The sequence below is a fragment of the Pan paniscus genome, chromosome 6 (genome assembly GCF_029289425.2).
Source record: "Pan paniscus chromosome 6, NHGRI_mPanPan1-v2.0_pri, whole genome shotgun sequence".
NCBI classification, from domain to species: Eukaryota; Metazoa; Chordata; class Mammalia; order Primates; family Hominidae; genus Pan; species Pan paniscus.
Window position 1 is genome coordinate 172,913,406 of NC_073255.2, and position 14,534 is coordinate 172,927,939.

The following is a 14,534-nucleotide window of genomic DNA, read 5'->3' on the forward strand; positions in this document are numbered from 1 at the left end:
GGTGGGTATTGATGTAAGAATCCCACCCCCCCCACAAAAAAGAGGGGAAAGATCAAATATCTATTTCTACATGTATAGGAACAATATCTATTTCTACATGTAACAAAATAAGAGCAGTATTTTAGGGCAAATAAAAGGAAGTACCACTCTACACACCCCATAAGTACCACATATAACTTATGTCCTTAGTTTTGTAGAATGTATGGTTTCCAACTAAGTGAAGCTTTAGGGAATTAGAAGTGCAAAATATAGATAGTTGGCTTCTTTACAGCACTTTTCCACCAAACATCCTTTGGAACCCTTGTCAGATGTTCCCTGAGTTAGCTCTCTTCTATCTCTCTTTTTGTAAATTAAAGTAAGATAAAGAAAACAGAAAGTGAGGTAGAAAGCAAAGTATTTTGACAAAATTTAAACATGTCAGATATTCAGATGAACCTGTACAGGAGAGTACACTTTGCTGGGTAGAGCGCACAGCTCTAGGAACCTGCGCTGCTGGAGAGTGATCTCAAAGCCAGCGTTCGGAGCCTGACCTTTTCCTATTTCTATCAGCTTTGTTCTGGTGTCTCTTTTCTGCCTCTTCCTCTTACTATTCTTTAACAGCTCCTGAAATCTAATCCTTATTTGGCACTGGGGTAGAAATAGATAGGCACTGATGAAGGGCTGCATCTTAGGAACGATAATTTGTCAGTCTTAGAAGAGCCTTGGCAAAATGGTGGGTTTTGTCCTCAGATCCACAGATGCAGGAACTTGATTGGGTCGGGGTCCCAGAATTGCTTGGCCTGACGGAGTCATACAAACCAAATTTCCAAAAGATTAATACAAAATTAAAAGATTAATGAGGGTTTAAATAGACTCATTTACAATAGAAAATATACATCACTAAGCAATAATTACCATGCCTGTAAGTACTTATTTGTTGTTATTTCCCACATGCTGTAAAAGTCATCGTTGTAGGGAAGGAAAGAAAGGATATAAGCTTGTGCTTAAAAATAGTAAAAGGGCTCTCAAGACTTCACAAGCCTTAACAGAAAGGAGCCAAGATAAGATGAGGCTAACAATGTGAAATAATTGTTACAGTTCTACGGAATGCCACATATTTTTGCATCATATTTGTTAACTTCTCTTACCTGGACTGCCTGTTTGTGATTTTGTGCATTCATCTACTTCTCTCTGAAAAATACCCTACTGAATGAAATCAGCTAATACAACCAGAAGAAAAAAAGTTGAAATGTCCAATTAATGTTAGGGGCTGAGGACAAGGGAACAATTCCTAGATTTCAATGTAATCAAGGCAAATACTGAAATGCTGATTAATATTTAGTGTGGGGATTTAAAATTCAATTGGCTTGTGCTTTTATTGGGATTGGAATAGCCAGGCAGCTGTTTCTGAGCTCTTCCATACACTATAAATGCCAAGGAGTATGAATATCCAAGTATTGAACATTTATTGAGGTTTCCCTATTTGAAGAAGATAAAGAATAATATGCAGTCATCATATCCTTTAGAACAGAGGTTGGCATGCTGGAGTACAATGGCGTGATCTCAGCTCACTGCAACCTCCATCTCTCGGGTTCAAGAGATTCTCCTGCCTCAGCCTCCTGAGTAGCTGAGATTACCAGTGCCCACCACCATGCCTGGCTAATTTTGTATTTTTAGTAGAGACAGGGTTTCACCATGTTGGCCAGGCTGGTCTTGAACTCCTGACCTCAGGTGATACACCCACCTCGGCCTCCCAAAGTGCTGGGATTATGGGCATGAGCCAGCATGCCCAGCCTTGGCTGCCTGTTTTCGCAAATGAAGTTATACTGGAACACATCTGCAGGCATTTGTGTATGCATCGTCTGAGGCTGCTTTCCTGATACAATGGCAGAGTTGAGTTGTCGACATAGAGACTATATGGCCCACAAAGTCTTAAATATTTACCATCTGGTTCTTTATAGAAACAAATTGCTGACTTCTGCTTTATAAGCTTTTAAGTTAGGGAACAATACTTACACATAGGAAACAATAACAAAGAAAACAACAGTAGATCAATAAGTACTAAATGGCTACACCAAGTTATAAATGCTACAGAACTGCAGAGAAAGGATCAGATTGCTCTTTGAGGAGGGCAAGTCTGGCAGCCTTTGGGAAGAGTGATTAGATGGGAGAGCAGGAACATCACCTCAAAGGCCATTGCGGTAGGATTGGAGGAAACCAGGGGCAACTTGTGTAGTAGCACAGTGTGGTATGTGGCCACGAGACATTTCAGGTCAGTATTGGGAACCAATTACACCAGACCTACAGAGAATGAGTAGAATGCTTACAGTGTAATTACTTAGAGGAAGGTCAAGTTAGAATCTGGGGTACAGGTGAAAATTGGAAATGGTAAAGTCAGATGTCCAAATAGAAAGGTGGGGCGGTGTTAAAGCCATGTGGCAAGGATGTTTAAGTGTTGTTTAGAGCTGTGGTTTGAGCTGGATGGCAGAGGCAAGAGCCAGATCATGAAAGCCATTGTTATGGACGCTGAATTCAGTGGCACATGTGGAAGAACAAGGAAATGTGTGAAAGACAGGTGAGATTGTTACTAATGCTGTTAGTGAGATGGTTACTAATGCTGTTAATGAGATTGTTACTAATGTGAGACTGTTACTAATGCCCACTCTCTTTTCCTTTTTAGGAGAAAGTGGGGGCAGTTTTAGAAAACCTGTCAGCTTGTGACTGCTGAAGCCAGTCAGAATCCAAGTAGAGCTTATTAACTACAGCAGAAGCCAGAACAAGGGACAGGTGTACTTGAGATGATCCTAAGTGGTGTGTAAGAGGTGCCTGGTGGTGTACAAGAGGGCGGAACGGCAATTTTCGCAGGGTAGACAAAGGCAATGTCCCAAATCTCCCACTGCAAATACATAAAAGTACTAGATAAAACAGTTTTGAATACAGGATATTGGAGCTGTCCTTTACATGGGTAAAGGTGAGGATGGGGGTTTCTGTCTTAGTTACCTTGAGCCTGATTGAAATGTTGTGCTATACATAAGACCTTTGCATAAAGCTAAGTCCATCAAAGGACCATTGTCTTAAAGCAAGAAGTGACTAGAAAAGCAGTCCACCACTGCAGGGAGATGAAGAGGCAATTATGTCTCTTGGTCTGAGCTTTTGATAAAATATATATGTACATATCCTCAGAGGAAGCTGTAACTCCGATTTATATCTCTCCCAAGTTTGGATTTCTAAACACTCTTTAGCATCCCAGAAATCCCTAACTGGAAAATAATTAAAGCTCATCACTGTGTATTGGTATCCCTGGGGTACCAGGCAGCAGCAAATGCAAAACCACTTTGAAAATACATTTCCATAAGCAGGCCCACAGGTCTCTCATAGAAAAAATAAACCACTAGAATTATTATCTCACAATCAAAATCATAAATCATGTGGGAAAATAATCCATCATGAGAGAGAGAGAGAGTCAGCACATGCAGGGAGGGCAGAGACCTTGAACTCAGTGAAATCATCTGAATGAGAATACAAAGTAAATGTTTGTAAGGATTAAAGAGGGAGAAAAATAACAGGGCACAAATAAGTAGCATAACCTTCTGAAAAAAAATTTAAAAATCTTTGAATAAGAACCAAATAGAACTTCCAGAAACAAAATTTTAACCAATAAAGTTAAAAACTCAATGGCTGATATGGCTTGGCTGTGCCTTCACCCAAATCTCAACTTGAATTGTGTCTCCCAGAATTCCCACATGTTGTGGGAGGGACCCAGGGGGAGGTAATTGAATCACGGGGGGTGGTTTTTTCCTGTGCTATTCTCGTGATAGTGAGTAAGTCTCACAAGATCTGATGAGTTTATCAGAGTTTTCCACTTTTGCTTCTTCCTCATTCTGTCTTGCTGCCACAATGTAAGAATTGTCTCTCACCCTCTGCCATGTAAGAATTTTCTTTCACCCTCTGCCATGATCGTGAGACCTTCCCCAGCCATGTGAAACTGTAAGTCCAATTAAACCTCTTTATTTTGTAAATTGCCCAGTCTGGGGTATGTTGGACTAATACAGTGGCTTAAACATCAATTCAATATCACTGAAATTATACCTATGTATCTGGAAGATAGGGCTGGGGAAATTATCCAGAATGCAGAGCAGAAAAGGGTAGAGGTAGAAAAATCTGAGGGATAAAGAAGCATATGGAATATAGTGAGAAAATACAGAATATCTGTTTTATCTTGGGTTGATAAACAAAGTTTCATAAACTGGGTGACTTATAAGCCACAGAAATGTATTTCTTACCATTTTGGAGGCTGGAAGTCCAAGATCAAAGTACCAGCATATCCAGTGTCTGGTGAGGGCCTGTCTCCTGGTTTGCAGAGGGCTGTCTCCTCATTGTTTCTTCATCTGGTGGGGAGCAGAGAGGAAACAAACAAACCAGCCAAAAACCTCACGTCTTCTTATGAGGGCACTAATCCCATTTAAGAGGGCTCCATCTTCATGATCTAATTATCTCCAAAAGGCCCCACTTCCTAATACCATCAAATTGGGGGTTAGTATTTCAACATATGAATTTTGGGGGAACAAAGACATTCATTTCATGACAATATCTAACAGGAATTCTAAAGTAAGAGATGAAATGTTTAAAGATTGGTTACAATTTTTCCAAAATTGAAAGATATGAAATCTTTATATTCAGTAGTGTAACTAGTCCTGAATAGAATGAACAGAAAATAAATTTATAAAGCAACACTGTGGATAGACTACGAGAGAGAAAATCTTACAAGCAGCCAGAGAGAAATAATAGGTTATCCTCAAAGAAACAAAATTTAGCACACAGAAGTTTTCTCAGAAGCACAGCTAGACATCAGAAGACAATGATATTTTTAATACTGGTGAGCGCAAAGAAATGGAACATAACAGAGGGTGATCAACCATGACATTTTGCTAGAAACTGTCCTGGTTTTAGCACTGAAAGTTCCAAGTCCTGGGAAATCCCTCAGTCCAAAGCAGATCGTTGATCACCCTACACTGCTCTATGTGGTTAAGCTGTCACTAAAGAGTGAGAACAAAAAAAAACTGTTGTTAAAAAGTATGAGTGAAATAATGTTATCTGAAAAAAGGCTGAAAAAGTTCATCTCTTGTAGACTGTTGTTGTTTTTTTTTTTTCAGTTTTTTTTTTTTTTTATTATTATACTTTAAGTTTTAGGGTGCATGGGCACAATGTGCAGGTTAGTTACATATGTATACATGTGCCATGCTGGTGCGCTGCACCCACTAACTCGTCATCTAGCATTAGGTATATCTCCTAATGCTATCCCTCCCCCCTCCCCCCACCCCACAACAGTCCCCAGAGTGTGATGTTCCCCTTCCTGTGTCCATGTGTTCTCATTGTTCAATTCCCACCTATGATTGAGAATATGCGGTGTTTGGTTTTTTGTTCTTGTGATAGTTTACTGAGAATGATGATTTCCAATTTCATCCATGTCCCTACAAAGGACATGAACTCATCATTTTTTATGGCTGCATAGTATTCCATGGTGTATATGTGCCACATTTTCTTAATCCAGTCTATCATTGTTGGACATTTGGGTTGGTTCCAAGTCTTTGCTATTGTGAATAATGCCCCAATAAACATACGTGTGCATGTGTCTTTATAGCAGCATGATTTATAGTCCTTTGGGTATATACCCAGTAATGGCATGGCTGGGTCAAATGGTATTTCTAGTTCTAGATCCCTGAGGAATCGCCACACTGACTTCCACAATGGTTGAACTAGTTTACAGTCCCACCAACAGTGTAAAAGTGTTCCTATTTCTCCACATCCTCTCCAGCACCTGTTGTTTCCTGACTTTTTAATGATTGCCATTCTAACTGGTGTGAGATGGTATCTCATTGTGGTTTTGATTTGCATTTCTCTGATGGCCAGTGATGGTGAGCATTTTTTCATGTGAGCATTTTTTGGCTGCATAAATGTCTTCTTCTGAGAAGTGTCTGTTCATGTCCTTCACCCACTTTTTGATGGGGTTGTTTGTTTTTTTCTTGTAAATTTGTTGGAGTTCATTGTAGATTCTGGATATTAGCCCTTTGTCAGATGAGTAGGTTGTGAAAATTTTCTCTCATTTTGTAGGTTGCCTGTTCACTCTGATGGTAGTTTCTTTTGCTGTGCAGAAGCTCTTTAGTTTAATTAGATCCCATTTGTCAATTTTGGCTTTTGTTGCCATTGCTTTTGGTGTTTCAGACATGAAGTCCTTGCCCATGCCTATGTCCTGAGTGGTAATGCCTAGGTTTTCTTCTAGGGTTTTGATGGTTTTAGGTCTAACATTTAAGTCTTTAATCCATCTTGAATTGATTTTTGTATAAGGTGTAAGGAAGGGATCCAGTTTCAGCTTTCTACATATGGCTAGCCAGTTTTCCCAGCACCATTTATTAAATAGGGAATCCTTTCCCCATTGCTTGTTTTTCTCAGATTTGTCAAAGATCAGATAGTTGTAGGTAAGCGGCATTATTTCTGAGGGCTCTGTTCTGTTCCATTGATCTATATCTCTGTTTTGGTACCAGTACCATGCTGTTTTGGTTACTGTAGCCTTGTAGTATAGTTTGAAGTCAGGTAGTGTGATGCCTCCAGCTTTGTTCTTTTGGCTTAGGATTGCCTTGGCGATGTGGGCTCTTTTTTGGTTCCATATGAACTTTAAAGTAGTTTTTTCCAATTCTGTGAAGAAAGTCGTTGGTAGCTTGATGGGGATGGCATTGAATCTGTGAATTACTTTGGGCAGTATGGCCATTTTCACGACATTGATTCTTCCTACCCATGAGCATGGAATGTTCTTCCATTTGTTTGTAACCTCTTTTATTTCCTTGAGCAGTGGTTTATAGTTCTCCTTGAAGAGGTCCTTCACATCCCTTGTAAGTTGGATTCCTAGGTATTTTATTCTCTTTGAAGCAATGGTGAATGGGAGTTCACTCATGATTTGGCTCTCTGTTTGTCTGTTATTGGTGTATAAGAATGCTTGTGATTTTTGTACATTGATTTTGTATCCTGAGACTTTGCTGAAATTGCTTATCAACTTAAGGAGATTTGGGGCTGAGACAATGGGGTTTTCTAGATATACAATCATGTCATCTGCAAACAGGGACAATTTGACTTCCTCTTTTCCTAATTGAATACCCTTTATTTCCTTCTCCTGCCTAATTGCCCTGGCCAGAACTTCCAACACTAAGTTGAATAGGAGTGGTGAGAGAGGGCATCCCTGTCTTGTGCCAGTTTTCAAAGGGGATGCTTCCAGTTTTTGCCCATTCAGTATGATATTGGCTGTGGGTTTGTCATAGATAGCTCTTATTATTTTGAAATACGTCCCATCAATCCCTAATTTATTGAGAGTTTTTAGCGTGAAGGGTTGTTGAATTTTGTCAAAGGCCTTTTCTGCATCTATTGAGATAATCATGTGGTTTTTGTCTTTGGTTCTGTTTATATGCTGGATTCCATTTATTGATCTGCATATATTGAACCAGCCTTGCATCCCAGGGATGAAGCCCACTTGATCATGGTGGATAAGCTTTTTGATGTGCTGCTGGATTCGGTTTGCCAGTATTTTATTGAGGATTTTTGCATCAATGTTTATCAAGGATATTGGTCTAAAATTCTCTTTTTTGGTTGTGTCTCTGCCCGGCTTTGGTATCAGGATGATGCTGGCCTCATAAAATGAGTTAGGGAGGATTCCCTCTTTTTCTATTGATTGGAATAGTTTCAGAAGGAATGGTACCAGTTCCTCCTTGCAACTCTGGTAGAATTCGGCTGTGAATCCATCTGGTCCTGGACACTTTTTGGTTGGTAAGCTATTGATTATTGCCACAATTTCAGCTCCTGTTATTGGTCTATTCAGAGATTCAACTTCTTCCTGGTTTAGTCTTGGGAGAGTGTATGTGTCGAGGAATTTATCCATTTCTTCTAGATTTTCTAGTTTATTTGCGTAGAGATGTTTGTAGTATTCTCTGATGGTAGTTTGTATTTCTGTGGGATCAGTGGCAATATCCCCTTTATCATTTTTTATTGTGTCTATTTGATTCTTCTCTCTTTTTTTCTTTATTAGTCTTGCTAGTGGTCTATCAATTTTGTTGATCCTTTCAAAAAACCAGCTCCTGGATTCATTAAGTTTTTGAAGGGTTTTTTGTGTCTCTATTTCCTTCAGTTCTGCTCTGATTTTAGTTATTTCTTGCCTTCTGCTAGCTTTTGAATGTGTTTGCTCTTGCTTTTCTAGTTCTTTTAATTGTGATGTTAAGGTGTCAATTTGGGATCTTTCCTGCTTTCTCTTGTGGGCATTTAGTGCTATAAATTTCCCTCTACACACTGCTTTGAATGCGTCCCAGAGATTCTCGTATGTTGTGTCTTTGTTCTCATTAGTTTCAAAGAACATCTTTATTTCTGCCTTCATTTCGTTATGTATCCAGTAGTCATTCAGGAGCAGGTTGTTCAGTTTCCATGTAGTTGAGTGGTTTTGAGTGAGATTCTTAATCCTGAGTTCTAGTTTGATTGCGCTGTGGTCTGAGAGATAGTTTGTTATAATTTCTGTTCTTTTACATTTGCTGAGGAGAGCTTTACTTCCAAGTATGTGGTCAATTTTGGAATAGGTGTGGTGTGGTGCTGAAAAAAATGTATATTCTGTTGATTTGGGGTAGAGAGTTCTGTAGACGTCTATTTGGTCCACTTGGTGCAGAGCTGAGTTCAATTCCTGGGTATCCTTGTTGACTTTCTGTCTCGTTGATCTGTCTAATGTTGACAGTGCGGTGTTAAAGTCTCCCATTACTAATGTGTGGGAGTCTAAGTCTCTTTGTAGGTCACTCAGGACTTGCTTTATGAATCTGGGTGCTCCTGTATTGGGTGCATATATATTTAGGATAGTTAGCTCTTCTTGTTGAATTGATCCCTTTACCATTATGTAATGGCCTTCTTTGTCTTTTTTGATCTTTGTTGGTTTAAAGTCTGTTTTATCAGAGACTAGGATTGCAACCCCCGCCTTTTTTTGTTTTCCATTTGCTTGGTAGATCTTCCTCCATTCTTTTATTTTGAGCCTATGTGTGTCTCTGCACGTGAGATGGGTTTCCTGAATACAGCACACTGATGGGTCTTGACTCTTTATCCAATTTGCCAGTCTGTGTCTTTTAATTGGAGCATTTAGTCCATTTACATTTAAAGTTAATATTGTTAGGTGTGAATTTGATCCTGTCATTATGATGTTAGCTGGTTATTTTGCTCGTTAGTTGGTGCAGTTTCTTCCTAGTCTCGATGGTGTTTACATTTTGGCATGATTTTGCAGTGGCTGGTACTGGTTGTTCCTTTCCATGTTTAGCGCTTCTTTCAGGTGCTCTTTTAGGGCAGGCCTGGTGGTGACAAAATCTCTCAGCATTTGCTTGTCTGTAAAGTATTTTATTTCTCCTTCACTTATGAAGCTTAGTTTGGCTGGATATGAAATTCTAGGTTGAAAATTGTTTTCTTTAAGAATGTTGAATATTGGCCCCCACTCTCTTCTGGCTTGTAGAGTTTCTGCCGAGAGATCAGCTGTTAGTCTGATGGGCTTCCCTTTGAGGGTAACCCGACCTTTCTCTCTGGCTGCCCTTAACATTTTTTCCTTCATTTCAACTTTGGCGAATCTGACAATTATGTGTCTTTGAGTTGCTCTTCTCAAGGAGTATCTTTGTGGCGTTCTCTGTATTTCCTGAATCTGACTGTTGGCCTGCCTTGCTAGATTGGGGAAGTTCTCCTGGATAATATCCTGCAGAGTGTTTTCCAACTTGTTTCCATTCTCCCTGTCACTTTCAGGACACCAATCAGACGTAGACTTGGTCTTTTCACATAGTTCCATATTTCTTGGAGGCTTTGCTCGTTTCTTTTTATTCTTTTTTCTCTAAACTTCCCTTCTTGCTTCATTTCATTCATTTCATCTTCCATTGCTGATACCCTTTCTTTCAGTTGATTGTATCGGCTGCTGAGGCTTCTGCATTCTTCAAGTAGTTCTCGAGCCTTGGTTTTCAGCTCCATCAGCTCCTTTAAGCACTTCTCTGTATTGGTTATTCTAGTTATACATTCTTCTAAATTTTTTTCAAAGTTTTCAACTTCTTTGCCTTTGGTTTGAATGTCCTCCCATAGCTCGGAGTAATTTGATCATTTGAAGCCTTCTGCTCTCAGCTTGTCAAAGTCATTCTCTGTCCAGCTTTGTTCCGTTGCTGGTGAGGAGCTGTGTTCCTTTGGAGGAGGAGAGGCACTCTGCTTTTTAGAGTTTCCAGTTTTTCTGCTCTGTTTTTTCCCCATCTTTGTGGTTTTATCTACTTTTGGTCTTTGATGATGGTGATGTACAGATGGGTTTTTGGTGTGGACGTCCTTTCTGTTTGTTAGTTTTCCTTCTAACAGACAGGACCCTCAGCTGCAGGTCTGTTGGAGTACCCAGCCCTGTGAGGTGTCAGTCTGCCCCTGCTGGGGGGTGCCTCCCAGTTAGGCTGCTCGGGGGTCGGGGTCAGGGACCCACTTGAGGAGGCCGTCTGCCCATTCTCAGATCTCCAGCTGTGTGCTGGGAGAACCACTGCTCTCTTCAAAGCTGTCAGACAGGGACATTTAAGTCTGCAGAGGTTACTGCTGTCTTTTTGTTTGTCTGTGCCCTGCCCCCAGAGGTGGAGCCTACAGAGGCAGGCAGGCCTCCTTGAGCTGTGGTGGGCTCCACCCAGTTCAAGCTTCCCGGCTGCTTTGTTTACCTAAGCAAGCCTGGGCAATGGCGGGCGCCCCTCCCCCAGCCTTGCTGCTGCCTTGCAGTTTGACCTCAGACTGCTGTGCTAGCAGTTAGCGAGACTGTGGGCGTAGGACCCTCCAAGCCAGGTGCGGGATATAATCTCCTGGTGCGCCGTTTTTTAAGCCCGTCAGAAAAGCGCAGTATTCGGGTGGGAGTAACCCAATTTTCCAGGTGCCATCTGTCACCCCTTTCTTTGACTAGGAAAGAGAACTCCCTGACCCCTTGCGTTTCCGAAGTGAGGCAATGCCTCGCCCTGCTTCGGCTCGCGCGTGGTGCGCGCACCCACTGACCTGCGCCCACTGTCTGGCACTCCCTAGTGAGATGAACCTGGTACCTTAGATGGAAATGCAGAAATCACCTGTCTTCTGCGTCGCTCACGCTGGGAGCTGCAGACTGGAGCTGTTCCTATTCAGCCATCTTGGCTCCTCCTAAGTGTAGACTGTTGTTGAAAGGACTACTGAAGAATATAGTTTAGGAAAAACAAAATCAATCTAGATGGAAGGAATTGGATATAATAGGCAATGGGGAACAAAACAGGTAAAATGTTGATTAGTATAAAGAAGTATTGACTATACAAAATAATAATTGTAACAACTAGCAATTTTAGAGCTATAAAAAGGAAAAAAAGGACAGAAAAACCAACTGACAACAATAACATTTAAGACACTGGGGTGTGCAGATATAGTGGTGCCAGTAATTATAATTTCCAAGTCCTTGAAATGATAGGGATGGAGATAGGACTATTGGCTAAGTGTATACTTTAAATATGCATGTTAAAAATTCTGGTGTCCCTTCTACTTCCCCCTCTCTTTCTGAACAATTCAGTTTTAAAGCCATTAGGGCAAGATATAGGCATCTGTGCTGGAGTGGGCGGGTGCTAGCCATGGTGGCCCAGAGTGGGGCAATGGAGTCCAAGCCGAGTGAGGAGGATGTTCATGTAGGGGTACACCTGGTGCAGGTGTCAGAGCAAGAATGGAGTAAGAAAGGTATTTGCACAGGAGGCCTGCCCAGCACAGGGTGTCAGAAGCTAAGAGGGGTCAATCAAGCATCCACACAATGGGTGACATAGTGCAGGGTGGTGAAGCCAATAGGTGAGGAGGGTGTCCATGCAGTAAATCAAGCATCCACACAATGGGTGACATAGTGCAGGGTGGTGAAGTCAATAGGGTGAGGAGGGTGTCCATGCAGTACTGTGTGAGGGAGGCATCTCCATAGGGCTGCCTGGTATGGGGTATCAGAGCCCAGGCCTGAAGAGGAGGAAGTCCAGGTGACAGGGGTGGCTGCTTGGCATGGTGGGTGGGGTTGAGTGGGGTGAGAAGAGTGACCATATGGGAGAGAGGAGTGCAGGAGAGATTGGAAGTTGGTTACAGATGGGGATGTTTTTCAAATAAGTAAGTATATTAAGAATAATTGGGAGCCAGATATCTCATGGTCAGAGAGGGAGAGTTACAAAGTATAAGGGGATAAAACTGTAATGGTTGGATTGAAATTGGTGGTATCTGTGTAAACTTGGGATTCTCAATATAGATAGGCAGGTATAGGAATAAATGTAAATTTAAGTGTATGTATATACATGTATTTATGTATATGCATACATATCCATACAAGCATATATGTGTTTCTTAGTTTACGCCACTGATTGTTTGGGAGCCAAATAAAGGACAATTTGAACATCATATTGAGCATCACTATCACAGCAAATAGTGCTATGGTCTGAGTGTTGGTGTACCCCCCTCAATTCCTATGTTGAAACTTAATTTCCAATGTGATAGTATTAAGAGGTGGAGCCCATTGGGAAATGATTAAATCATGAGGACTCCTCCTTCATGTATGGGATTAGTGTCCTTATAAAAGAGATTGAAGGGGGCATGTTTGCCCTTTTTGCCATTGAAAAAAAAAAACTCAGCAGGAAGGCGCCATCTATGAGGAGTGGGCTCTCATCAGACACCGAATCTGCTAGCACCTTGATCTTGGTTTTCCCAGCCTCCAGAACTGTAAATTTCTGTTGTTTGTACATTGCTTAGTCTAAAGTACTCTGTTACAGCAGCTGAATGGACTAAGACAATTTGTAACATTTTAGAACCCACTGAGTGTGTACTAATATACATTACCAAATAAATAAAGTGACATTCTGACGAGCAATGGGAAATTTACATAATTTCAAAATCCTCACAAAATACTCTTTTTTTTTTTTTTTTTTTTTTTTTTTTTTTGAGACGGAGTCTCGCTCTGTCGCCCAGGCTGGAGTGCAGTGGCGCAATCTCAGCTGACTGCAAGCTCTGCCTCCGAGGTTCACGCCATTCTCCTGCCTCAGCCTCCAGAGTAGCTGGGACTACAGCTGCCCGCCACCACGCCCGGCTAATTTTTTGTATTTTTAGTAGAGAGGGGGTTTCACTGTGTTAGCCAGGATATTCTCAATCTCCTGACCTCGTGATCCGCCTGCCTCGGCCTCCTAAAGTGCTGGGATTACAGGCGTGAGCCACCGCGCCCGGCCTCAAATTCTCATTAATTCTAAAACAGAAAAGAGAAACTTTGCAGTGGAGTGGCCCGGTAGACATACACTGCATCAAGTGAGCATCATCAGTGTTGGGACGAATCAAAGATAACAGCCTCACTTCTATGACATTTCTGCCAAATATGCATACTCGTGGGGAGATATCAGACAATCCCAAATCAAGGGGCGTATTACGACATAACTATTCTTTAATCATCACAGTTGTCAAGTTTGTGAAAGTCAAGGCCAGACAGAGGAACCATTCCAGATTAAAAGAGAATAAAAAGACATAACAACAAAATGAAACACATAATTCTGAGTTAGATCCTTTTCTGATGAAGGCAGCTATTAGAGCAAATGGCAAGACTTGTACAGATCTGGGGATTAGGATATAAATGTCAATTTCTTGATTTTGGTCATTGTATGAGGTTTTGTAGAATTATCCTTTTTTTGGGCAAGAAACATATGCTGAATTATTGAAGGGTGGGTGGATTACGGGCATCATTTTGGCAATTTATCTCAAATGATTTTGGAAAAAATGTTCTTTATATTATACTTGCAACTTTGCTGTAAATTTCAGATTGTTACAATATAAAATATATGTTCTCCAAAATAATTTTTTTTCCGGCAACACTGTGGACTAGATGTCCCAAGAAAACCCTCTTAGTGTAAGATACTTAAAATGCAGAATATAAAACAAAAGGAAACAACTTCTTAAAAGCATGGCTGAGCAGGAAGTATAAAAGGGAAACAGAGACCAGAATGTCAAGAAGGCATGATTCCCCAGGAGTAAGTGAGCTCTGGATCTCTAGTTTGCCCTAAGATTACCTTGTGCCCTAGACCCTTGGCTTTCCATGTCCATGCAAGGAAAGAAAACAAAGATAGCTTAGTGCCCAGAAAGGTAAGAGGTCTGATTAGAGACTTGAACCTGCTAAGGGTGAAAGAAAACTTCCCCACAGAATGAGACTGGCATGCTTTGGTTTTAGCTAAGTGTACAATGGAACAGTCCTTGAAAAAAAAAAAAAATTCCCGAGAATTCTTAATCACCACCTATAGGTTTGAGGCTGGGATTCACAGCATCTGTGTGATCTGAAAAACTCCAAGCTGAACATTGAATTGAGAGTGATCCTGGTTGAAGTGTTATGTCTTAAGCCAGGTTTTCTAAAATATAGAACCTGAAGCAAGGATTTAAAGAGCTGAGACTTTGTTTGGGAAGTGCAACCCAGGGCAGCTGGAATGAGGGAGAGGGAGCTGAGGTAGGGGAGGAGGGAAGCCATGCAGTGAACTCTCACTGCTCTGCCC

General features: G+C 41.1%; 1 long non-coding RNA gene across 1 annotated transcript in view; it reads left to right on the forward strand.

Moving 5' to 3' along the window:
* The first annotated feature begins 3,854 nt into the window (after positions 1-3,854).
* The window catches only part of LOC134730826 (uncharacterized), a 344,272-nt gene continuing 333,592 nt past the window's right edge, over positions 3,855-14,534 (forward strand). The window contains exon 1 of the long non-coding RNA XR_010112806.1: positions 3,855-3,966. This is a non-coding gene — a long non-coding RNA (uncharacterized LOC134730826). The remainder of the gene's footprint in view (positions 3,967-14,534) is intronic.